Raw genomic sequence first — 25,375 nt, forward strand, 5'->3', positions numbered from 1 at the left:
TGCAGCCCTTTCTGATGTATGGGGTGTGAATTCTCAAAATATCGTGGGAAATGGACAATCGCCTCATTGTTCCTTTGCTTAGTTGGAGAACTCCAGGATTCCTAAATGGAATCTTTGGATGGTCTGAAGACCTGTTGCTGGGGCAACCAGGTTCAGAAAACTAACCTCCTCTCCTTGAGCCTCAGGAGATTATTCGGAGAACTAACCAATGGAGAAGACGCTTCTCTTCCTGGTCTTCTCCTCTCTCGGGCTCTCCATGAGCCTTTGGGGTCTTTGCTCATGGCTTCAGCCAAAGGGTCACCCAAGTGGATTGAACCCCCGGAAGTGTGCGATTCTTCCTCCTCTCTTCTCTGCTCTGTAAATACAACCTTCCCATCATGCTGTCTTCTAGTCCCTCCCTGGAGATATACCCAGCGGCTGCGTGTTTGTCTCCTGGTGTTTTCAGATGTTGCTCAATCACTGAGCCGAGTACAGTTCTATTGATGAGCGTATACAATCTGTCCCCCAAATGGCACACGTGTGCTTTGAGATCATGCCTGACCCACAACAGGTGCTTAATAAATGTTTGGTGACTCTGACTAGAGACACAAGTTGGAAGAATTGGCTTCTGGAAGATAATTGGAAGTCATGAGAGAAAAATCACTAACCCGTACATACTCTTTGAAGCAATGGTCCCAGTTCTAGCCTTGTGCCTATGGAATACAAAGACCCCAAGGGACCGGAAATGGGCACAGCATCCTCTTGGGGTGGGTAATGAAAAACAAAAAAAGCTGGAGAGATTGTTGGGGCTCAGCAGTGAACCCATGTGTCCACAGAGAGAACTGAAAACTGCCCTTTGACTTTTGGGACAATCTGTATGATGGAATAATATTGAATCGTAACACAGGGAAGTGTGTGCAGCTCTGAACTTGGAATCAGGAAGGTCTAGGTTCAAGATGTTTCCTGGCCGAACACCCCTTCATCTCCCTGAGTTTCCTCACCTGTAAAACGAGGAGGTGGGAACAGAGGACCTCTGAGATCCCTCCCTGGTCCAGATCTACCTTCCTATATGAAGAATTCAGGGAAACTTGGTGAAATAGGTAGGAACTGAGGCAGAACAAAGAAAACAGAAGCCAGAGAACCATAGAGCCCATCCTGAATTCAAGGCAGGAGAACTCATGCTAACAACCATGACACTTGAGCCAGGAGGATGGATGATGAAACCCTTCTCCATAAAGGGGTGAGAGGCTTCAGCTGTGGAATGTTACATCAACTGTTAGACATGGTCACTGGGTTGGCTTCTCTCGCTTGTTTTCCTTTGTGGGGGTGGGAGTGGGGTGCTCTAGATGGGAAAATAATGACTTAAAAACAAACAAACCCAGGGGGCAGCTGGGTAGTTCAGTGGATTCAGAGTCAGGCTAGAGACGGGAGGTCCTAGGTTCAAATCTGGCCTCAGACACTTCCCAGCTATGTGACCCTGGGCAAGTCACTTAACCCCCATTGCCTACCCCATACCATTCTTCTGCCTTGGAGCCAATACAATACAATTCCAAGACAGAAGGTAAGGGTTTTTAAAAAAACAAACAAACTCAAACCATCATTAAAACTTTTTTTTTAATGCAGAGATTTGTAATTCCTTGGCACAGACTAGGTGTCACCCTTCCTAAGTATTCCTTAGTCTCCCAAATAATAACCCCTCCCCTTGTCCCCATAATTCTTCTGTTTTTACTTTGCATATTTATATTGTGACACCCTGCCCCTTCTCAGTAGAATGTAAACTCCCAGAGGACATTTTTGTCCTTGTATCTCTAGCATTTGTATGGTGCCTTTAACACAGTAGGAGCTTAATTATTGCTTCTTGCATTGAATTTAGATAAGAAATACAATGTGCCCCCAAAATATGAGTGTGGGTTTAAGCCATTAGATTTTTGGGACATTCTGTACATTGATTATAAGGTTGTTTTTCACCCTGTGATTGTATTTCTTTCTTTTTTAACCCTTTACCTTTTGTCAGTATCAGGTCTAAAACGTAAGAGTGGCAAGGGGACTTGCCCAAGGTCACACAGTTAGGAAGTGTCTGAGGCCAGATTTGAACCATGGACCTCCTGTCTCCAGGTTTGCCCTGTGCTATCTAGCTTGTGCTAGGCTTTTAAGACTGCACTGTCTGTCCCCATGCTCTTTTCCTAACCACCACCTCTCTCAATCCCTGGCCCCCTTAAAGATTCAGCTCAAAGGTTTCCTTTGCAGGAGGCTTTCCTGGTTCCATCTCTTCCCCTCAGCTATTAGTGCCGGTATCTTTTGGCGTATATGTTGTCAGACTGTTGAATATATGCTTATTCGTTGAGTATCTGTGGCAATGATCCTGTTATCCTCTGGCTACTGATGGCAGCTTCAGGCCCAGAGCGGGGCACTCCCTCACTGGCAGTGGGTTACTGAGGCTTCTGAGCTTACCGCCCTGCTCACCCCATCTCTTTCCCTTTCATTTGATCCATTAGCCAAATGAATTTTCCACCTCTGCTCTAAATTTAAAATCTATAAAAGTGCTAGACAGTAATGGGAATTGGGGAAGATGTGCAGGAGCATAGCTCTGGGGGTTCTCTTGCCCCTCTCCCTCCCCCTTCCCTCCAGGAGTTCGCATTTAACAGCCAGGCACTTAAGTTCCCTAAGTAAATAACATCCTCACACCACTGCCTCTAAATTAGGCTAGAAATATTCCCATCGTGACTTTCCCAGAGTTCAGAGAGGATTCTACTAAGTGTCTCTTCATGATGGTGCATGAATGTCAAAGAAGGAAAGAAAGATTTCCCATTTTAAGACCCTTTTTTTCTTTCTCTTTTTTTGAATGAGGAAGAGAAAGCTTAGAAAAATACAGATTTGCTGAACTTGGTAGGATGAGGAAATCTGGTGTCTTTTGCTTAAGAAATGAAATGGAAAAGAGCAATCGATTTGGACTTGGAGAACCTGGTTTGAGCACAACAGCCTTCACCTCTCTGCCTCAGTTTCCTCTTCTGTAAAAGGAGAGCATTGGATGAGATGACCTTTAGAGTCCCTGATGCTATGAACATCCTGAAAAGGCAGTGAAGCCTTTGTGCTTACTGGGCTGTGATTAGAAACAGAGCAATCACAAGGCATTTCTTGCATTTGGGCTAAGGACAGCAAACACCCAACTCCTGAAAGCATCGGGAAGCCTAGCACACATTTGAAGGATGGGGTGGGCAGTAGATAGCAAGGCGTTGAGGAAGAGTTTTCCCTAGACCTCCCTCTGGTAGCTTTCTGTTCAGATGAATTCTTGCTAACTAGGTGCTAAGCTCTTGTTTATATGCTGCTGAAGGACTGAAAATGCTCTCAGCATCCTCTGATTTGGTGCTCTGGAAAAAGTCTTCCTTCCCTCAAACACTTGCACTGAAGTCCTTCCTCATTTACTTCATTATCATTGCCTGCCTCTAGTTTGGACTGTTTTAAAACAGTAGATCTATTTATTCATTAAAAAAAACCCTTACTTCCTGTTTTAGCATAAATACTGTGTATTGGTTCCAAGGTAGAGGAGCAGTAAGGGCCAGGCAATAGGAGTTAAGTGACTTGCCCAGGGTCACCTCAATGGGAAGGCTTTGAGGTCAAATTTGAACCCAGGACCCTCCATCTCTAGACCTGCCTCTCAATCCACTGAGCCACCCAGCTGCCTCCAGGATGGTAGCTTTAGAATACAAGCATTCTTGAGGTAAACTAGTCCAGCCCCTTAATTACATGAGATCAAAACATAAACACATTAGTGAAGTGCCTGGCACATAGTAGGTGCCATATGAATGCTTGTTCCCTCTCCCTTGACCTTTTAGACATGAGGAAAGAGGGCCAGAGAGGTTTGTTTTCTAAGATCATGTAGGTAGTTGGTGATGGACAAAATTTGAGCCCACATTCTCTTACCCCAAAGCAGTCCTCTTTCCTTTGGGGCAAAAGCATATCTCATTGTCCTTCGTATCATAGTTATCTGTAAGTTTGTCCTCTTCCAGGAGCCTGTATTGGGACTTGAACTCCATGAGAGCAAAGTCTGTATTGTATCCATCTCTATCTCCAGTGCCAAGCACGATAGCTTGCATTTAATGAGTCGATCAAGGGACAAGCTTTATTGAGTTCTTACTATGTGCCAGGCTCAGTGCTAAGTGCTGGGACTATAAAGATTTTTAAGCCACCCTTACCTTTAGAGAGCTCATATTGCTCTAGGGATGGGTAGGGAAGGAGAGTGGTCAGAGAATCAACATGTTCATAGAAGGGTGCAGGAAGGGAAAGAGGAGAGGGTACCTGAAGGGGGTGGGTCATCTTGACACTCAGCCCTCCCAGCTAGGGTCAAGGAAGGGAGGGGTCCAGGTAAGAAGTGGGGCAGCCTAGTGGCCATGGACTCATGATCCCAGCTGATGTTCCAAATTCAGCATTCTTTCCCACTTCCAACTTCAGTGCTCCAAATGTAGCCCTTTCCTCTGAAGTAGCTGTGGCTCAGTGGCCAAGAGCACTGACCTGGAATCAGGAAGACTTGAATCCAAATCCAGCTTTGGACACCTCCTAGCTGAGTGTCCCTGGACAAGTCACTTGATCCCTGATTGCTTGACAAAAGGGTCCATTGGAGAAGGAAATAGCAAACCACTTCGGCATCCAAGAAAGTGCCGTGTATAGCTCTGGTCCATGAGGTCATGAAGAGACAGGCACGACTGAACAACTCTGCCACTCTGAGAATAGCTTGAGAATCAGAAGAAGCTGTGTGTCCTCAGATGAATCAGTGTATCCTCCTCCTCCACCGCCAAGTTTTCTCATCTGTCAGAAGAGAGGGCTGGATGAGAAGCCCTCTGAGGTTCATTTTCTCTCTGACATTTTAAGTTTTAGGAATATGATTTGGACACATCCTTGACATAGAGAGATGAGGAAGGCATCGTGCCTTGACTGCTGTATGTAACAAATGTTCATTTTAGCTGACAAGTGATAGATGGCAACAGAGTTCTCAGAAGAGTCACAAGTTCCCCCGTGAATATTGTATTAAGTGTTTTAGGTGGGGATTTTTTTTTTTTTAAACAGATGAGCTATGGAACCTTCACAAACCAAGGAAAAAAATTGTCATGGCAGTGCTCAGGGGTGAGTTGTCTATTCATCCATTCAGCATGGCTCTGGCTCCAAGAGACACAGAACATCTGAAACATGCCTGTGGTCGAATTCCTCCAAAATGGGGCAGAAACCTCATGGGCAGGTTTAATGAGTCCTTTAAACCCAGGACAGCATGGGATTTCGAGCTAGGAGTAGCCCCAGACATCATTCCAAGCCCTTGTTTTATAATAATTCATCCTCCACACCGTTGCAAAATAGATATTCTTGACTCACAGATGGGACTGCCCCACTCCCTAATTTAAGCATCTCCAGTGGCTCCCTCAGGCTTCAAAAAGGAAGCATCAACTCCTCTGGCTGGCATTTAAGATCCTATACACTGTGGCTCTTCTCTAGGTTTCCAGGCATATGTCATATTACCCCCATTGGCTCCTATATTTACTTTTATGTTTTTTGTTGTTGGGCAATCATTTTCAGTCATGCCTGACTGTGACTCTATTGGGGATTTTCTTGGCAAAGATGCTGGAGTGGTTTGCCGTGTCTTTCTCCAACTCATTTTACAGATATGGAAGCCGAGGCCACCAGGGTTAAGTGACTTGCCCAGGATCATACAGCTAGTAAATGTCAGGCTGGATTTGAGCTCACGAAGATGAGCCTCCCTGATTCTAAGCCCAGTGCTCTATCCACTGTGCCTCCTCCATATATATATATATATATATATATATATATATATATATATATATATATATATATACACTCCCATATTCTCCATTCTTGTCAAATTGATCTGCAACCAAACTTTTCCTCAGAGGAAATATCCCATTATCACATGGTCTGCTATTGTATGGGCTGCCTGGAATGCACCTTCTTTCCCCAAGAACTCCTCCCTGTTTTCAAAGCACAGCTTAAGGGCTCTCTCCTTTGGGAGACCTTCTTGCATTTGCCCAATTGTCAGTATTTCCCCTCTCTCCCCAGAATGGAAAGAGTGTGAAGCAGAAGGCCTGTGTTCAAATTCTGCAGCTGCTACTAAATGCCTCAGGCAAGTCATTTAAATTCTGGAGGTTTCCGGTTTTCATCTCTAAAACCAGCTCCCTTCCAGCCCTACATTTAGGCTCCTGCTTTGAAATGTGTTGCCCATAGTTCACATAGATGGATCCTCTGTTTACTATAGAGTCCATAGAATGTAAGATCCGGAAATGCAGGCTTTCTCTCCCCTGGGCCAAGCACCCATTTCAGTCCTTCCATGTGGGGTCTTTGGGTGTTTCTGGAAATTCAGCGGAAACGGCGATTTCAAATCTACTTTGTGCCGCTCGCTGTTCCCTTTAAGTACAGAAGAAATGGAGCCTCTGTCTTTGAAGGCTGGCTTGCCATTCTCCTTGTTTGCTCCTGCCCCCCTCCACCTCCATTGGAAATGTTCCCCATCTTCATTTTCCGCACATTTGGCGCTGGCCTCTCGCTTCCTCCCAACCCCACGCCCACTGGAAAGAAACAAAACCTAGTAGAGTGAAGAGAACTCCTAAACGGGCGTAGTTCATTTAGCAAGGAGGCAGAATTGGAAACGGAGGTCCAGGAAGGGGAAGAGATTTGCCCAAGGGCAAGCAGGGGGTACACAGTAGAGCAGGATTTGAATTCCAGTCCTCCAAGTCCATTTCTCCGTCTCCTTGCCAGCGTCCCCCGTTAAGGAGACCCTGAGGGGACGAAGTCTTGCTCCGTGTCCCTACACGGCGGCGGCTCTGGGCTGGAGGGACCAGGGAAAGGAATTCAGGAGGAGCTCTAGCTTTCAGAGTCTTCTTGAAGGTCAGAGCAACAGGCCGCGTGGTACTGTGGGGCCTGCGGGCGATGCCCTGGAGGGCGGCACTTCCCAGACCAGATAGGGAGCCTGTGGACCTCGCTTTGGGGTCCCTTGGCTTTCTGCATCCACAGCTGTAGCAAACCCCTCAGGGGGCTGCTTTGTCCCCAGACCCACCCCGGCTGCGGCATCTCTCTCCCCTTCGGTGCCCCTCCCTCTCTGCCCCCGCCCCTGGCCCCGCCCCTCCTGGCACCCAGCCGCGCTGCTGCCGCTGCTCTCTAAGCTGGCAGCTGACGGACGCTGGGGCCACCGTGCTGTCCCCAGCTCCCGCAGCCTCCGCCTCGGCAGCTGTCTAGGGGCCGGGGAGAGAAGGGGGGGGGGGGGGTCCTCTGGTCACGTGGACTGGGGCCAGCTGTTACCTGGGGGTGGTGTGGTGAGAGAGCAGGGAGGGGGCGGGGAAGCACCCGCAGCGGCCAGGGCAGTTTTTGCTGAAGCCACTGCAGCCTGGGCTGCCGCAACAGCAGCGGCACCAGCGGCGGTAGCAGCGCCAACAGCAGCAGCAGCAGCAGCAACAGCCGCCGCCTTCTCAGCGGAGCCCAGAGACTGAACGAGGCCGGGAGAGCGCGAGCCCGCAGCCAGGTGAGCTGGACGCACGACCGCGGCCGCCCTCTGTGCACAGCAGTGCTGGGGGGGGTGTTGCCCTCGGGGCACCGAGCAGGAGGAGGAACCCAGCGGGTTTGTCCGGAGCTGGAGCCCGGGACGACACCTTTCCCCGAGATTCAGCCCTTCCCCCACTCCATCCTCCGGCTGTGGTCCCCAGCCAAGGCCACGGTCACGATCCGGGCTGCCGTGGCCCAATGACTGGGCGTGTATGCTGCAGCTCCATTAGACCCTAGAGGGGGAGCGAGACCAGGCAGCGGAGCTGGGGCCCCGGGCCTTTCCTCAACTCCGATGCCCTCCCCTTCCCCATCCTCCCCTCCCCCCGCCCCCGCCTTTCTTTCCGAGGTACAGTTTCTCAAGTTGCATCCTTGCGGATGCGTGGGCAAGTGTCGCTCCGTGTGCGTGCCGTCCATCCTTCCCTGCTCCTCCGCCCGCTGCCGTCCTGCCCTCCTTGCTGGTCCTATTGTCCCCCGGGGTGGTTGGGGGGATAGGGTCCCGCTTTTGCAGAAACAGGCGGTCCCGCCAACCTCCGAACCTTTTGGAGAGTTCCAGCACCTGTGCGGAGGACTGTAACATGGCTGCCTAGTCTCTCCTTACAGACCTCCTGCCTGTGCCCTTGGCTAGCCTGCGGCACCCTCCGGCCTCGCTTTGCCGGGCTTCCCAGTGTAGTGGATGTAATGAGTCCGGGGGCCATTCCCGCCGCCCACTCCCCAAGCCGCAGAGGGTCCCTTGGCTGTGCTGTCGCATGAAGAAAGTGGCAGGCCCTTTCCCTTCTCTTCACCTTGTGCGGTGCCAGGCCTGGGGCTGGGGCTCCGGGAGCCAGGAAGGACCGGCCCCGGGGCCCTGTTGCATGTCTGAGCTTGACCGAATGGACGCTCGTTCACTGCCTTGTCTATGCATCTAAGATTCTAGCAGCACTCTCTGGCCACCTCTGCCTCCATGGACCGGTGCTGGCCGGCCTCCAGAGTCCAAGGAAGGAAGGGAGCAAACAAAGTTTTATGTTTGTGATTTGGGATGAGAGGGGAGCCCCACTTGGGGTTGGGGTGCCAAACTCGGAGCCTGGCAAGGCTTCCGCAGCGTTCTTGGCTTCTCTGCTGGAAATACCAGAGAGCCTCTCCACTGCCTCGGGATACCTCTGTCTGTGCAGCTGTGAATATGGTGCCTGCCGGTGCCTCCCCTGCCCAGATGATGCAGCATTTTGGGAAGAAATTTGTCTTAACAATTCAAAATGGCAGCATGCTAAATCAGACTTGGAAAAGCCCAGCTCCCCACCAATGCACTCCACACATAGTACTTAGCTTCTGGGGGAAGGCTCCTCAGCTACCCGGCGCATTCTTGCTGCATTCAGCAGCGGAGTCAGGGTCTGCTCAGATTTTAGGAGAGGAGCAGGTTTGAGGTAGGATGTTGGCAGTAGGAGACTGAGGAAATGAATGCAGCTCAGAAGATAGAGGGCTGGACTTGAAGTCTGGAAGAGCAAATTCAAATCCTGCCTCAGACCCTTAGTAGCTGAGTGACTCCTAGAATGTCACCTTAGCCACTCTTCAACCCAGTCCCCCCCCCCCCCCACACTGGTAAAATGGAATAATAAGCACCTCCCTCTCTCGGTCTCAGTTTCTTCATCTGGAAATTGGGGCTAATAATATCACCTACCTACCTTGCAGACTGAGGTAAGGATCAAATGAAATGACATGTAACAAGTGCTTAGAGAGATATCTATTAGGGTACCCTAATGTTTTTTTCCCTTCCAAAGCCCTCACCCTCCAAGGTGGAGGAATTAGAGGTCCAATGGACCTTTTTCTTGTTCAGTAGAGTCCCACACTCTTCATGACGCTCTTTGGGGTTTGCTTGGCAAAGATACTGGAGGGGTTTGCCATTTCCTTTTCAAGCTTATTTTACAGATGAGGAAATTGAGGCAAACAGGATGAAGTGCCTCCAGTCACACAGCTACTGTGTCTCAGACTGTATTTGAAGGCAGGAAGATGAATCTTCCTGAATCCAGGCTCAGCTCTATCCACTGCATCATCTACCTGCGCCTGCCCCTGCCCCCAATTTATAAATGGAGATCTGAGGCCAACGAGGTTAAGTGCTTTGCCTCTGGTCACACACAGTTGTTAAGCATCTGGAGCTAGATTTGAACTCAGGGGAATGAGTTTTCTTGACTTACTGTCCCTAGCTGTTCTAGCATATTGGAGGACCCATAGTGTTTTTTTTTTTTTTTTGTGGAAGGAGGATTAAAGTATTCTATTAAATCGTTCAGCTCAATACATATTTGTATTAAAAGCCTCTGCTTATGCCAGATTCTTTGCTAGGCAATGGAGATCCAAAGACAAAACTGACACATTCTCTAGCCTCAAAAGGCTTATCTTCAACTGGAACAAACAGAATTTAAATAGCTAAATGTTTTCAGGAGGGAAAGACTAAAGACCAGGAAGATCAGCTACTGTGTGCCAGCCATTGTGCTGGGCATATAACACAGGACTGTCTTCAGTTTATATTTGCATCCCCAGGGCTTGACTGTGTGTGGTGCCTGGTGCTCAAAAATGCTCTTAATCTGAAGACCGAACCTGCCCTCACGGAGCTTATCTTCTATGGAGTACATTTAGGTAGAGTATTTACCAGCAGAGGGATACCAAGAGAGTGGATAGAGAAGCAGCTTGGAGTCAGGAAGAAGTGTGTCTGAGCTCTATAATCTGATGCTTCCCTGCCGAAGGGAACCAGGCAGCTCTCTGATAGTCAGAGAGGAGTTGTCAATCTATATTTGTAGAGAGAGAGAGAGATTCCTCATTGAGAGTTCCTCATGTGAATTAAATTTGTGAGAGACAGACAGAAAGGGACAGAGAGACATACAGAGACAGAGAGGAAGGAGCGAGGAGGAGGGAGAGAGACAGAGACAAAGAGACAGATAGATGTGATAGGTAGACAGATATCTGGGAATCAGAACAATGTCATTTATCTCAAATTTGGGGTATTTTTTAAACCCTCAATACTGAGTATTGGTTCCAAGGCAGAAGAGTGGTAAGGGTAAGCAATGGGGGTTAAGTGACTTGCCCAGGGTCACACAGCCAGGAAGTGTCTGAGGCCAGATTTGAACCTAGGACCTTCCATCTCTAGGCCTGGCTCTCAATCCACCGAGCTACCCCGCTGCCCAAATTTGGGTTTTTTTGAGCAGTATTTAAAATGCCTTCTACCTTCATGCCCCTGTCTTAATATTCTTGTGCCTCCTCAGTACAGTTCAGGTACCACATCTTATAGAGACCTTTCCTGATCCTCCACATCTTATAGAGACCTTTCCTGATCCTTTCCCCTGCTTTGTTTTTATTCTGCTTTAAATGTATAGCTATACTATTGGGACTCCCTAGTTATAGTTTCCCAGAAAAAAAAGATCTTTTACCAAAAATACTATGGTGCTGTCTAACATTGTATCTGTAAGTGTCTTGAGTTCCCTCCTGTAAAATATAAGATCCTGGAAGGCAGGACTTGTTTGTTTTTTGTCTCTGTCATCAAAACAGCAGTGTTTGATACCTTCTAGGAGCTTGATAAATATTTGAATTAAATTGTATTTTAGGATGTTTTTTTTCTCTACAAAATTTAGTTTTTTTATCTATGCACTCAAAAAAACATTTATTAATCACCAATATGTGCCAGGCACTGTGTAAGGCCCTGGTAATACAGAGGCAAAATCAAACCAGCCCCTGCCCTTGAGGAGCTTATATTTTATTGGCAGAAAACAATGGTACCCAGAGAAGTAAATACAAATGGATCAAAGAAAATAAATTCAAAATCATTTTGGCAGTGCAGAGGGGAGGAGGGAACTACCAAAGCAGAAATCATGGAAGGCTTCCTATAGGAGTTGGCTTTTACTCTGAGCCTTGAAGGAAATTAAGAAGTAAGTCTGTGGCAGAAAAAATTTATTTCTGTCATAGCTTCAGGTAGGGAAGAAGTGCATTTTGAGCTTGTGTTACTATTTTTTAATTGTGGTTCGTGGTATCTTTGGTAAAAGATCTTTTGTTTTACTTCTGAGAAACTAGAAGGGAGCCCAAATAGTATATATATTTATTGAAAGGAGGATAACAGAAAAAAGTAAATGCTATAACTATCCCAAGAGGCTTTAAAATGGTTTCTGAGATAGCAAAATTGTCTCACAGCTGGTGAGGAGGGTGATTGATTCATTTTGGGGTGTCTGAATTCTCCTGCCTAATTTGAGTTGAATGGTTCACAAATTGCTGCCGAAATATCAAGAGGTAACAGAGCAGGGGACGTGCTTTTTGGCTGTTCTTTGTAGAGGTTGGGGGAGTGGCATTTGGAAGCCCATTAGGCAAGAGGGCCATTGCTGAGAGAGGGTGGGTAGAGAGGATGGATATTGGGAAAGAGATGCTGAGGGATAGAGGGGAGAACTCGTTCCTGGTGAGTGTGATCTTTTTGACGAAAGAGGATTTGAGTTCATTGGCTGTGAAGGACGGGGTAAGAGTGAATGTGGAGAAAGTAAAGGCTCAAGGGAGTTAGGTGTCATAAAAGTTAAATTACAAGGTCCTCAAAAGACATGAACCCAACTGAGACTTGAACGGAGGGGCCTTCACTCAAAGCCCAAGATGTGCTGCCCACGACTCAGGATAATGTGTGATGGGATGGGCAAGGGATGAGAAGTAGGACAGCTGGGCAGTGGTCTTGGGTGGGGAGGGGGATGCAGATTAGAGTTGGAGAGCATCCCTGCTTAGAAACAGGAATGTCTTCAGCAGGGTCTTCCTGGCCCTGGGTGAGAGCCAAGGAAGCACATAATGTGGGAGATCCTGATGTAGCAATTGGCGGGCTTATCAAAAGGCTTTCATGGTGGCAATCCTCTGGGCTAGCGACAGTAGTACCAAAGAGATTGGTCATGACATTCAATGTATCAGAAATGCCCTTTACCTATTTGGAAAACTTCCCCAGTGACTACTTACAATATAGTATTGAGCTGAGATGTGTTTCTGTTTAATAAGAATAGCCAGTTAAATATTTAGAGTGCTTTTTAAAGGAAAATCTCACTTGATCCTCATAACAACCGTGTGAGGTAGGTGTTTTGTCATATTATTCCCATTTTACAGATGAGGAAACTGAATCAGATGTTAAGTGACTTGTTCTAAGTCACATAGCTAAGAAATCTTTGAGGCTGGATTTGAACTCAGATCTTTCTGTCTTCACACTTTTCACTGTGCTACCTCCACTACTATCAGTTGGAAAGAACCCCAGGCAACATGTCAGAGACTTGGCTCTACTCTTGCCTCTGCCACTTAATAATATTGGTGGCCATAAAGGGAATTAATAAAATAGAAATATAATAAAATTTATTAATAATTTTAATTCTAGTTTTATTATTTTATTAATAAATTAAATGGAAAGAATGAACATTAAACAAACTCGTTTGGCCACCTCTCTCCAGTTCTGAATTCAGATTGCCTTCTTGCTATTCATTTTTTTGGCGTCATCTTATTTTGAGTACTGAGTTACTGCATTTTTCCAACACAGTGGGTGAAACATTGGGATGTGTGACTGAACACTGGAACTGTCGATGTATTTAAATTTGTAAAATGGAAGTGCTGCCATGATTATGGGTTGTTGAATGATATCTGTAGACATAATCTTGAAAACAGGTCTTATAACTCGACCTCTTAAGGACATGTGGATGGTTTATCTCTTTACTTTTTATAAAAAGTAATATTCTGAAATTTTCAAGTTATAGATCTAGACCTCAAAAGGACCCCAGAGCCACCCAGTCCAACCCTCTCATCTCCCAGAAGAATAAATTGAGGAAGAGTGATGAATCGTCCAATGCCATGCAGATAATAAATGGAAGGGCCTCCTGGCTTCTCTTTCTCAAAGTCCAGTGGTTTTCTCTGCACCTTCCATCCCAGTATACTCTATTTCCAGTTCCTTGTTTTTAGTTAAAGAATTCCAGAGAAACTGAGCTTGTTTTGCTCAACTCACCTGAAGGAATTATTGGCATTCCTGCTAAACGAAAAACGGCAAATTACAACCAAAGAAAAATGATTTTCGATATTGTATTTCTCCTATTTCAATATCAGTGAGTAAGTTTTGTCATTTTATTATGGAATTTTAAAATTAAAACCTGCAAGAATGTGAAATATATTAACTGGGGAGCCAAGGAAAGCGAGAGGCTACAGGAAAGCAGATTTTAGGTCAACATAAGGAAGAACTTCCAAACTATTGGAGTTGACCCAAAGAGAAATGGGTGCCTTGGGAGTTGGTGGGTTCCGTATCACTGGAGATCTTGAGACAGAGGTTCGATGCAGAGGGGAATCCTGGTCCACTGCAGTCTGGCTGAAGACCTTTGAGATTCCTTCCAGTTCTGAGTTTCTACAATTCTGTGAACTCTATCAATATGTCATGGATCAAAATTTATTAGGGTTGGCACTAAGTGAAGCAGTTTGCAAGCCTTCTGTGCAGATGGTCTTGGAGAGCTCTTTCAGCCAGAAATTTGTCACCTTGAGGCCAGCCTGGTGATGAGCAGTTCCAGATTTAGCAGGCCAATCCTTGGGTAACAGATTGGTCTTTGGCTGACCCATACCTGAGGTCCTTGTGTTTCGGTGGAACCTGCTAGAGACCCTGCATTTTCCTTCTATTGCCTTAAGAACCCAAAAGCTCGCCTCTGCACCAATGGAGGAGGACTCTTGCTTATGAAGATTTTGCCTCCCCATTATGCTTCAACCTTCTTGAAGGCAAAGTTTTTTGGCCCTCCTCTGTGTGCCCAATGTGGACTCAATAAATGCTCAATAAAGCTTGTTCGTTGTGGTAGAATTTGGTGAAAGCATAGTCATTGCCTGAGATATTGGTACAGGTTTACCCCAATAAGCAAGCCTTTTGGTGTTACAAAGAAACAGCCTGCAGAAGGGGATAAAAGGGTTGTCCCTGGAGTCAGGCAAATCTGGGCTCAAGTTGGCTGTGTGTCTGGGCCCAATAAGATGCTTAACCTTGGAGAGAATAAGGCAGTTTCCTATGACAGGGCTTCTTATGAACCTTTTGTTTGTTGTGAACCCGTTGGTAGTCTGGTGGACCTTCTCAGAATCATCTAGATATAGAGGAAAGTGTGTAGGATTACAGTGGACATCAGTTATATTGAAATACAGGGAGCAAGATTTAAAACCCCCCAAATCTATGGACCCCAGGCAGCCATGGAGGAGTAGTCAGTCTGCATCTAATTAACCAAAGCTAGTCAACTTTCTGGCGGCCCGAGTTCCACTTGGACAACTTTGAGGCACAGGAAGGCCTTAGCGATGGTTAGGATGTGTTATTCTTCCTTCTTGCTTATCTCCAGCCAGATTTCTTTTATGCTCAGCTTGATGGGCCAGAAGAACGCGTAGGGATGCAGAGCTGGAAAGGGATTTGGTTGGCTCAAGGGATGGAGTACTAGACCTAGAGAAGAAAGACTTATACTCAAATCCAGCCTCAGACAATTACTATTTGTGTGACCCAGGAAAATCACTTAACCTTGTTTGCCTCAGTTTCCTCATCTGTAAAATGAGCTGGAGAAGGAAACAGCAGACCACCCCAGTACCTTTACCAAGGTATGGTCCTGTATGGTCCACAGGAAGAGTCAGATACAACTGAACAACAACAAGTTGTTCCAAGGTCTAACACATATCCAGGTACAGAGATGGGATTTGCACCCAGGCCCTCTGACTTGAAATTCTGCACTCTTTCAATGGTAATGTCTTCCCATTGGGCTATATTTTATTACCCCCACTTTTTACTTAAAGAATTCCATCATCCAAAACTTAATTTACTCATTTATGTTTCAGGAGGAGAAATACAATGGAAAATTGGTTTCTCATTGAGTGAAACTCATTCCATTTGCAGTGTAGCGGAATGCCAATAATTCTCTCAAGTGAATCAATACAGTCATTTTTTGGTGGTATTTTTGGGGTGGGAAAGAAATAAGGAATGAGACTGGCTAATTGTTTCATTTACTTTTCCAAGAAAGGCATTTCGCCCCAGGATTCCAGGGGCTAATTAATGATTCTGAAATCTCACTGGGAAGGGCATTTTCATGCTGCTCTGAACTAAATCTTCTCCTTAATAGAGTAGATGATGACTAATGAGGAATGTTTCTAGAAGTTTCCCTGAGAGAGATGCAGGACATTCTGTAGGAGAGGCCATCAATAGCCCACTGATTGAGTGAGCATTCACCCAGTTCTGTAAACACTGCCTGAACTTGAAGAACAAAGAGCTTTTTTTCTGACCTAGCTTCCTCCCTCCTTGTCTAGACATTCTAGGAGCTGTTTCCTAGATACGTAGGACCAGCATTTCAACCCCCAAATGGGTTAACTTTAGCCTCTTTTCAGTAGCCTTGAGAGTGACTATTGAGAGATTAAACTGCTGATGGCTGGCACCATTCACATTCTTCCCCTATAAGTAGCCATGAGTGTTGATAGTATTCACTGGGAATTCAGGGTTCATGTGATGAAAAGACCAAGCATAGAACTCAGGTTAAATGCATTGACCAGTCTTAGTTCTAGGGAACAAATATGGCGGAGAGGGGATTGTGGATGCATAATGCTGCCTATGTTTTCAGATAGTCTGAGTACCAACTGGCAATTTTGGCATCCCCAATGAGCCTCACAGAGTGTGCTCTGGGAGGAGGAGGGTGAAAGGTACCCTCAGCTAAACTATTTATGATAAATTCTGTTGAGGGGGAAGAGGGAAGACCTCCCACAGCTGGCTGGGTCTCAGAGGCCGTTTATTCCACTCTTCTCATCTTGCTGATGTACCAACCAGGTAATTAGTAGATGGACCAGAATTCCTTTGAGTCTAAATTTAGTGCTGTTTTCCTATAGGGAGACCTTGTATTTGGGACACAAAGCTTGGTTCAAGAGACCCTGGTGTCCTTGGGAAAGCACCTTAGGTTTGGATTGAAAGTAGAATCAGATCCTAAGACATTGTGAGACTTGGCTTTAGAGGCCACTGGCCCAGAGGGAGAAGCTGGGGAAGGGGAAGGCGGCTCCCTTGGCTATATAGCCTCCGAGGTAGCTACTTATTACTCATTTTTACTAACCAGGAATTAGGCTTGACTATTTTTATCCACTTACAAGATACAAGTACTGTCATTCTCTAAATGACAAGCATCCTGGGCCAAAGTGTCCATTGTCCCAGCCTAGTTATGGCCCTGCTGAATGGTTTTTCTTTTTAATGAGAAAAGGTTCTATGGAGAAGGGGATACAGGAGAAAGTCTGAGATGTAAGAAATAAAATATATCACCCATACTTTTAAAAATTAGGACAAATACTGTAACAAGAGCAAAGATTCAGCAGAACTCTTGACATAACATTGAAAAAGATGTAATCAACTGGTGTGCATTTTTGCAGTAACTACTCTATACAAGACACTATGTTAGAAGCTGAGATTGTTGTTCAGTTTGTTTCCAGCTTTTTGTGACCCCATAGACCACATCACCCCCAGCCCTTCTATCCTCCACTGTCTCCAGAAGTCTCTCCAGGCTCATGTTCATTGCTTTCATGATATGATACCTTCTATCTTATCTTATCCTGCCATCCTTTTCTTTTGCACCCAATCTTCCCCAACATCAGGGTCTTTCCCAATGAATCCTGTCTTCTCATTATGTGGCCACAGTATTTAAGCTTCAGCATCAGTATTTGACCTTCCAGTCTCCCTCCCTCCCTCCTTCATTCCTTCCCTCCCTCCCTCCCTCCCTCCCTCCCTTCCTTCCTTCCTTCCTTCCTTCCTTCCTTCCTTCCTTCCTTCCTTCCTTCCTTCCTTCCTTCCTTCCTTCCTTCCTTCCTTCCTTCCTTCCTTCCTTCCTTCCTTCCTTCCTTCCTTCCTTCTTTTCCCTTAGTTTCTGTCTTAGAATCAATACTGTATATTGGTCCTAAAACTATTCTCTATATTCTCCTTTTCCAAAGAGCCCCCTGCTAGGTCCCAAAATGATCACTGACCAGAGAGAAGTCAACATAAACTCCCCCCATGTCTGATGGGACATTGTTTCTTGCCTCACAGAAGCCCCTGGGGATGGGGTGGAAGTGGGGAGGGGTTAATTCAGGCCTCTCTTGTTCCATTAGCATCCTGGCCCACCATCAGAGTCTATAAGAAGACAGGAAAGGTCTGCTCTATAACCATGCTAATAATCGACCTTGGCTATATTTGTTTGTGGTGGAAGAGAGAGAACAATAAATCTTCCATGAAAGGTGAAGTTGTATTTCTCTGACTCTTCTTCTAAAAGGCATCAACTCCAGGGTGATGAGATTAAATAGCCTTCACGCTGATCCCCCCCCCCCCCCCCCGTCTTTCAGTATTTCCTCCCTTCCTTCTGATTGCACGTCACCTTCAAAAATAACATCTGCCTGAAAGCCCAAGTCACGTGGTGCTTGACGCCATAAATATCACAGCTTTAAACCAATAGATGTTTTCTTATTGACCTCTTCATTCCCTCCCCTCCTCACCCAATGCCTACAGTGCATTTTCTCCTGATTTCCACCTCTTAGAATTTCTGTCTTCACAGCCACAGTTCAGGTGGCATCTCCCATTGGGGCCCTCTTCTGCCTTTCTCCTTCTCCCCAGCCCAGTTCTATCCCATCTCCACCCCCCAGGCCTTAGAACTCAATAATTCCGAAATCACTTTGAATTTACCTATGGTGTCCCTGTTTTAAGCAACATGGACAGAAACTATTTTGTCTTTTGAACAAAGTAGACGTGTAGTCAGTCAACCAACAAATATTTGTTTGTTTATTTATTAAAATCCCTCACCTTCTTTCTTAGAATCAATTCTAAATATTGGTATTTAGGCAGAAGAGTGGTCACAGCTAGGCAATGGGGGTTAAGTGACTTGCCCAGGGTCACACAGCTGGGAAGTGTCTTGTAATATTTAAAATGGTTGAAGGCCTTAAACTGTAACAGTTAAAGGAGTGATGTTGTAAACTATAGTGAGTTAAAATGGTGGAAGATATAAATTGTGATAGATATAAGAGAGGGTGAGTAAATTTGACCACAGAAAATATGTTTCACTATAGTGTCTTGGTTTTTAAATCAAATATAAGGTGGTCGCCAGGGAAATATTCCCAATTATTCAAATACCCAAGTCAACTGGGTTTTATAGAGATTTTAATTAATACAAATGTGGAATTAAAGAAAAGAGAGAAAGAGAGAAAAAGGAAATAAGTATGAAGGGCCTTAAGCCAACATGTCCTAGACCTGAGTCTTAAGAGAGAGAGATCAGTCAGTCAGTCTTTTAACACTCACCACAAGGTCTGTCTAAGCAAGGATTCTAGTGATACCAGGCCAGCTCCATCTCAGCTGACTTCACCAGAGAGAGTTCCAGCCAGAGTCCTCCTTAAAGAGCCTTCCAGCCAGAGACTGTTCCAAAGGGCCTCTCTCCAGAGCCTCCAGAGGGACAGAGTCCCCTCAGAGGAGCTCCAGCGAGACCTCCTTAGAGATTGTCCTCCAAGAGCTTCCCTTCTCCAGAGCCTCTCTCAAGAGATTCTTCCTAAGCAATGCTCATCAGAGATCCTCCAAAAGGATTGTCTCTCAAGAGATTCTGCTTTTTCTTATATAGGGGCTTTTCTCCTATGTCACCTCCCCTAAGTCCTTACATCTACCAATCACTGTAGACGTTTTCCAAAGGACTGCCCATCTGAATTCCTGCTAAGTCAGCAAATCTCCTCAGTAAGTCTGAACCAGAGAAAACACAGCTGAGTCAACTAATCTCATTAAGAGAAAACCTGCCTGACCTTTATAGGTACCTAGCATCTCATTGTATCAATTTTAAAAAACAGGCATAGCTCAAAGAACTCCTTGCCTTATTATAAGCATGGGTCCAAGTACTTTCATTGTTTAGCAAGGAGTTTTCTCCCCTAAAGCAGTCTTAAGTACGGGTGGAGTAGAGGTCCCCCCATTTCTGATCCTGGTGAGTTCTCACATCAAAATGGGGAATGTTTCCCAGTAAGGAATTTGTTCCAATGGAGGATTCCTCAATGTGGAAATTTTTAATATTCACAAGTCTGAGAAATTTCAAGATTTACAGTCTGAGACCAGATTTGAACCCAAGACCTCCCATCTCTAGGCCTGGCTCTCCATCCACTGAGCCACCAAGCTGCCCCTACGTTTGCCCTTTGATTTTTTAAATCTCACTTTCCAGATAAGGAAACTGAATCTAGAAAGGGGTTGTGACTTATTTGGGGTCCCATACCTACTAGAGCGTCTGAAGCAGAATTCCACCTTGGGTTTTCCTGATTCCCAAGTACATTAGTAATAGTGTGAAAAACCGGGAAAGAGAAGTTGGATTCAATTTGTGATGAGCCTTAATAGCTGGGCCACAGAATTTATATTTTATCCTAGAGTCAATGGGGAGTGATTGATGGTTTTAGAGCAGAGGAGTGAATGAGATGGACCTATATGTTAGGATGATTAGGAAGCTATAGGAAAAATGGAATGAAAAGGGAAGAAAGCAGAGGCAGAGAGATCAGTGTGGAACCCATTACCATACTCCAAGCTTTAGGCGATGAAGGCTTGAGTTAGGGTCATAGTAGTATCATTGGAAATATTTATTTTTAACTTGAAATTCAGTTTTTATACCACAATGCTTTATTCCATTCTTCTCTTTATTTTTCTTTAATTACTAGGAATTTTTTCCTCCTACTTACCTTCCCTCTCCCATTAAAGAAGGGAAAAAAAGAAAAAGAGACATAAAATCCAGGCTATAACTAACTAAAACAAAGTAAATTTCCAAAGTGACTTTGTTCAAAAATGTGCATCTCATCTTTCTTCTTGAATTCATCCTCTCTCTTCCAGGAGACGAGTAACCGGCTTCATCACTGGTCCTCTGGAATTGTGGTTGAGTTCACTCCATTCATATAACATGGCTTGTTCAGCCATTCTCCAATGGGTGGGCATCCCCTTAGTCTCTTGGTTTTTTGCCGTCACAGGAAGAGTTTCTATAAGATTTCCATCCTATTTTTTTTTATCCCAGGCTCTGGTTCTGCCCCATGACCAGCACTTGGCCCAGAAGGTGACTCTTGGCACTCTTCATCCGTGCTTAACTGCCTGCTTGTCATTTCATTCCCATGTGATGATACCCTCATGGCCATTTGTGACCCATTGGCCTTTTCCAAGCGTACATATTGAAGCTGATAATGTTTCAGAAAATTCTTGACTGCTCCCATGCATGTTTGAACTTAGAAGACTCCAGCCTTCATGAGAGGTCTCTGCTTGAAAAGAGTTGCCCCCTCCAGAGCATATTCTCACAGGTTGTTGGAAATGGGGAGGACAGAATGAGTCTGAGAGGGCCAGTGAGAGAAAGCATGCATGGGGGTAATGAAGGAGAGGTAGAAAATACCTTCCAGGGCTGGTGCTTGGCCATTGTGAGGGCCATGACTCAGGGGATCCATTCCCCATTTGAACCTAGCCTCATCGGATAGCTCTAGAGACCCAAGGAGCCTTGGAGGCCATGGAGTCTAAGCTCTCCATTTCACAACCGAGGAAGAACGTGCTTGAAGAGATCTAGTGTCTTGGTCAGGGTCACACAGCTAATAAGGGTCTAAGAAGGATCTGAGCCCATGTATTCTTGACTTCAAGTCCAGCCCTCTATCCACCATGCCATTCTGCCTCAGGGAGAAGAGTGTTTTGGTCAAAGCAGTGCTTAGCGACCTTTTACTAAATTATTAGAGGACTTGGGATTTGCATCAATATAGGGAATATTTAAGCTTTGTATCCACTTGGGATCTGGAGACCAAAATGTTCCTGCCCCCACAGTCCAACATTTATATACATTGGCCTCCCAAGAGTCATGTAAGATACACTGAGTCAGGAGTAAAGTGGAGATCCAGATACATTTCTCTAGGAAAGTTTGAGGAGGGAGAGCTCATTTGCAGTATAGGGTGGTGGGAAATGATGGAAGGCTTTAGGGAAGAAGTGGCATCTGAGCTGGTTTCTGAAGGAAGACAAGACTGTCAATAGGTGGGGATGAGGAAGGTGTGTATTCTTGACATGGGGCATGACCTGTGCCAATGTTTGGAGATAGGAGAGTTCAGGATAAGACCAGAAAGTCCTAGCAATTCAGTTTAGCTGTGATATAATTTATAAACTGGATGGAGAGGGTATGAAATAAGGTTGGAACTAGATTCAGTGAGTCTTCAATGTCAGGCTCAGAAGTTCATATTTTAGAAAATAAACAATAGGTTACCACTATAGCATTTTTTTTTTGGGGGGGAAGAAATTTGAGAAGAATTTTGTGGCTATTCTCATGTGCTATGAATGCTGTTCTAACAATTAGGAAGTATGGATTGAAAAGGGGAGATACTGGGCACAAGGAGCATGCTTACACCAATCCAGGCAAGGGATACGGCTACCATGTTGGTAGCCTGATTGGAGGTGGGGGAGAAGTCACAGATGACTCCAGGATTTCAAATCTGGGTTAGGAGGATGATGGCCCATCAACAGAAACTGGGAAAATTGGTCTTGTATAAATAGTATCATCTCTCTTTTAGTCCCTTTTGTTCTCTTGTTTTTAGGTCAAAGATCATTTTTCTTGGAAGAGAAAATTGCAGCAAAGTAGTAATTGAGCAACTTGGCCTTCTCCCTGTTGTCAGTCATCATCCCATCCATTGCACACAAAGGTCCTGGCCTTTTTTTTTTTTTGATCCTCCTTTTCCTTCCAGCAAAGCTAAAAAAATGCCACTTTTTTGTTGACTTTGATTTTTCTCCTGTCTCAGTTCCTTCTAAAAAGATTTAGCATTCCTGGCACATTTTTACAAGGCCATGCACTCTTTTTATTTTCATCTTCCATTATGTGAACTTGATCATTACTTCTCTTCATTATCTTTGAAAAGTCCAGTTGGCTGATGAGTTCCCTGTACACCTGCCCCAGTCTTTTTTATATTATTTTTCATATTTATATATTTTTCTTCATCAGAATTGTTTTGTTTTGGTCTTCTGAACTTCATGCTCAAGAGATTCTCATATCTCGTGAATTGAATTTTCCTATACAATTTTAACCCATGAGATCCTAGCTACCTTTCCTATGAACATTTGAAATCTGCCCTTCTGAAATCTAGATGAGTTGGGCATAGTGGTATAATTCTGTTATTCTTGCATCTGGGGAGGTGGAGGATGGTGGATCTTGATCTCAGGGATTATGCCCTACAGTGGACTGTGCTGATTGAGTATTTGCAGTAAGTACAGACTTAGTGTAGGGAACTCTTGAGAATGAGGGATGAGGAATCAGTTTACCCAAGGAGGGGTGAGCTGATCCAGGTCAAAAATAGAATAACAGAATCTCTTGTGACAATCACTGGAGAATTTGGGCCTGTGAGTAGCCCAGGTACTTGCACCTTGATAGAAGTAGAGAAGGTCAGTCTTGAAAAAAATATCTAAGGAATACGTCAAACTATTCTCAGGTTTCTTCTCTGTCAAAAATTCTAAAATGGTCCAGTCATTTCCACCATGATTTCTATATTTCCATTAAAGCAATTGGTCCTCCTTGATTAGAATTGAATCTAAAATTTAAAATTCTTGTTTAATCCTTATTCATTCATTCAATAAATATTTATTTCATTCTTGAGAATCTTCATCATCTTTAGAAGAATGAAATAATTGTTAAGGTAAATGAAAAAATTATTAAAATGATTCTTTTATCTTCAGAGATACAATATGTGACAGTGTGCTAAAACAAGCATCTGAATAATTTGAAGTCCCTCCTCATTACTCTAAGAGGAAATGTGGTATGTAGTGGATAGAGAGCTGGTCTTGGGAGTCAGGGACATCTAAAGGCTGGAGAGTGGAATTCAGATATTGGATAAAACATGGAGAGAGAATCAACACCAGACTGGATGCAGAGAGTGAAGGTGGGGAAGGGAGTCAAAGATGATTCTGGGATTTTTAACCTGACCAGAGTGGTTTGTTCAGATTTCAGCTCTTACATTCATTGGCTGTGTGATCCTGAGAAAGTTACTTAGTATTTCAGTGGCTCAGATAAATCTCCAAAATTTTATATTGCCAAGAAGATGAATTAAATACTATTCTGTATGTCAGACTTATGATTGATTTTTTTAGACTCTTCATCTATTTCTTCTTTCTGTCCTGGTGGTCTATAGAATACTCTGATGACACCTTCACTTTGTTTCTACTGCCATTATCTTCATCCAAATGCTTTCCAGCATTTTTCCCCTTCTGGTCCTTGGATTTCCTCATGGTGCTGAGACACCCTTCTCCTACTTTGCCTCTCTTGTTCTTTGTGATAAACTTCTTTGACTCTCCAACTGGAGAAAAGGAATGTTTGATCACTTATGAAAGAAGATGACTTGAGGAAAGATAATGTATAATCCCAATAAGAAAAAGGGACAAATGTATATTCTTCCGTTCTTTTCACTTTCTATACCTCAGGAAATTAGAAACTCATTCTGTTCTTAAACTAAGCCTGAGTACTCTGCCATAGATGTGATCTCTGAGAATAAAGGTGATGAGATTCCCTGAAGAGATTAGTAAAATTTGGCTCTCACTGTCCCACTTTCCATTATTAAAAAGAGATTCCAGGCTTAGTTGATTTCATTGTTCAATCTAACCCAAGAGTCCTTCAGTGTAGGACATTAAATGCCTCACTGTGGACACAATTAATCTTTTGCTACTTGGGTTTATAAGGGAGATGACAGGCATGTCCTTATCATTTGAGTTCCAAACAGCACAGGGTTTCTGAAATCATGGATTAAAGATTATTTGGGATCTCATTTCCTTCCACCTTTGGACCTTATTTGGATAACACTGTGATAAAGTGGAAGGAACAATGGATTTGGAGTCAGAGAACCTGGGTTCAAATCCATGATTGACTACAAAACATGGAAGCAGAAACCTTGTTAAATGTGACCAATACAGAAATAATTGTGGTTTCAAATCTTCTCCCTGGTCCCTGCTTGGTTGCAGAAATCAGCAGAAAAATGGGCTCCGTTATACTCACAGACTGCTGGGTATCTGTTGCCAACATCACCACTGCATTAAAATGGACCAAGAACATTTGGTTGTGCAGTAGGAGTCCTGATAGGAATGGTCAGCAGCAGCCAATGAACATATGTGAGTCTTAGCAGTTTTTCTAGAGAAAGTCCTTGGCTTTAGACTCAGAGTTGGTGAGTTACTATCTTCTAGGGAGGCAAAGAAAGCAAGGCTTATTTTTTATTGATCTTATTTTGCTGGGGACAGGATAGTATGAGATATCAATTATTCATGTAAATAAGATATAAATAACCTATAATATGCTTCTGTTTTTCCCCCATGTACTTGATGATGGTAGAAGTAGTAAGAAGGAGGAAAATTCCTGTTTGTGCAAATGTGTGTGTGTGCATGTGTGATCAAAGAAGCTGTCCTTTCATTGGTGTGGGAGTGCTTCCCAGTGTGGGAAGCTCCATTCACAAATACAGAGTTCAACCCTTGAGATAGCTTGCAATAGTAAGAAGATATGGATATGAATATGGAGTTGAAGTACCAGGGCTCAAATCACGGCTCCAAGTTGGTACTCATCTTTGGAGCTCTTCTAGGATCCAATCTGGTTGATTGATGGCTATGCAAACTAGTTTACGCAGACCTTCTGTGTCTACTGGCTGACTCTGGACATAGACCAGGCTTTAGCTTCACATGCTATCCAGACAGCTCATCATCTCCTCTGCAGTAGCTGTCCTCTTCCCCCTCAAACCCTACAGAACAAAGCTCTCATCCCTGATCCAGTCTCTCCAAATGTAATATCTTTTCCTATTAGAATATAATGCCCTTGAGGTCAGGGATTACCTTTTAAAATCTTTTTTTCTCCCCAGGAATTAACATAGCGACCAACACATAGTTATTCTTGTTGTTCAGTTGTTTCAGTCATGTCCAACTCTT

At 44.5% G+C, this 25,375-nt stretch overlaps 1 long non-coding RNA gene across 1 annotated transcript; it reads left to right on the top strand.

Moving 5' to 3' along the window:
• The first annotated feature begins 128 nt into the window (after positions 1 to 128).
• LOC130454676 (uncharacterized) lies at positions 129 to 25,223 on the top strand. The gene is made up of 3 exons (XR_008912512.1): positions 129 to 1,219; positions 6,040 to 7,492; positions 22,024 to 25,223. It is a non-coding gene; the product is annotated as an uncharacterized LOC130454676 (long non-coding RNA).
• The last annotated feature ends 152 nt before the right edge of the window (positions 25,224 to 25,375 follow it).

This window comes from Monodelphis domestica, chromosome 5 (genome assembly GCF_027887165.1).
Source record: "Monodelphis domestica isolate mMonDom1 chromosome 5, mMonDom1.pri, whole genome shotgun sequence".
NCBI lineage: Eukaryota > Metazoa > Chordata > Mammalia > Didelphimorphia > Didelphidae > Monodelphis > Monodelphis domestica.